Source organism: Otolemur garnettii, unplaced genomic scaffold (assembly GCF_000181295.1).
Source record: "Otolemur garnettii isolate 467f Iridium unplaced genomic scaffold, OtoGar3 scaffold00218, whole genome shotgun sequence".
Taxonomy (NCBI): domain Eukaryota; kingdom Metazoa; phylum Chordata; class Mammalia; order Primates; family Galagidae; genus Otolemur; species Otolemur garnettii.
Window position 1 is genome coordinate 1,700,004 of NW_003852613.1, and position 1,762 is coordinate 1,701,765.

The window sequence follows — 1,762 nt, forward strand, 5'->3', positions numbered from 1 at the left end:
GGCTCCACACTGGCTCCACACTGGCTCACCATGAAATGCCGGTCTCTAATTCAATTGCATTTCTGTAAGTAATCTTTTGGGATACACTTACCTTAATAGAAATAAAAATCATGCTTATGTGGTATACCTCACCTTAGAGTTGTCTTAAAATCTATCACTCTTACACATATGCACCTCCCACTCTGTGTCCAAACTATCACTTGACCTGCTATATACGTCCCTCATGGCCAAGTTCAAGCCCCTGACTCAGGGCTGCCCAGGGCTGCCCAGAGCTGCCTTCTCAGCTGAACACCAGGGAAGGCCCACATTAGCCAGGGTCCTTTCAGGAGCAAGATTGCCTCATTGGGGACAGGGATCTGTCTTCCTTTGCTCCCCCCTCAGTACAGGCTTCGAGGGGTATGTGCTAGATATCCATTGTTCACTGACCAGTTGAACCGTTTTGCAGAGCCAGGCCTTCAGAGATGGGAGTTCTACTGAGCCCCTCTGGACGGATGCTTAGAAATCTTGCCTAGTCTCATAACATCCCACCTCCCCCATTTCTTTGTTACAATTCCAAATTCCCAAAAGCTCTGAAACTTACAAGTTTTCAAAGCTCTTGGGCAAAGCTGGACCTGCATACCCATTTATTACAGATTTTATCCAGTCTGCATGCACAGTTCCTGTCTTCCTACAAAACATTCACATGTTTCTGAGAGTGACCCAAGCTTCCAGAGTGGTGCTGCAGAACTCAGACTATATATGAAAAAGTCTGCACTGCAAACATACCCGAGGTGTGTTGGATGAGGGTTTGGAACGCTGAAGTGTCTCTGCACTGGTCACAGTTCTGGACTGGAAGGAGGTCCATGGTACAAGAGGCCGGCTTTGGCCTGAGAATATAACAGAGTAGAGACTCTGGAACCCAGGTGCTATTTACGTGACTTTCTCACTGAGCAAACAGCTCTGTGCTGGATGCAGGTGATTCAGACAAAGATGGAGGAGCCCATGGACCACATAGGGATCAAAGGGCACAGGAGGGGTGGGAGCAGAGGCACTGCCTGGGTGCAGCAAGCTGTGTCCCTCCAAGGGGCCCTTCTCTGGGAAGGTGGTGACCAAAGGCCCAATACCCTCTTTCTGTTGTGTCACCTGGGGACACTCTGGGCCTGTCCAGGCTGAAAGCACCTGGGACTGTGATAGTGGCACGGTAGGGACACCTGTGAGTCTACAGAAAAGGGGGAAGGGATGGGGGAGGGGGACCGGGCCAATCCTATCCCGGACCTTAACTCAGTTACTGCTCACAAATAATCCCACTTCACAGCCCAAGAAAAGAGAGGCCAGACAGCTTGCCCAGGTGTATTCGTGTCCAGAGCAGTCTGCAAGAGGCTGCAGGAAGGCAGCAGACACGGCCTTCTGCGCTGGGGGCCATCCCCTTCCCTGCTGTAGCCAGGAGCAGGACTCCCAGGCCAGCGCCTCCCCAGTCCACCGTGATGGAGTGAGGAGGGGGTGTCCGCTGGCCTCGACTGGGTGGGCTAGAGAGTGCAGAGACCGCCACAGAAAGCCAAGGGTGGGCTCTACAGACGCATTCCCCCCGCCCCCCATGAATGGTGCAAGGCCCAGGCACTGACTGGGGTCCTGGCCAGAGTAGAGGGAGCGCAGAGCAGGGCCTGGACCGGGGAACAGGGGAGGCGAATGGGGATGGGGCAGAAGGAAGGGCCCTGCAGGGCAGGGCGGGGCCGAGCAGGTCTCTCGGCTTCCCCCGGCACCGAGGGGTTGCGGGACGCGAGGG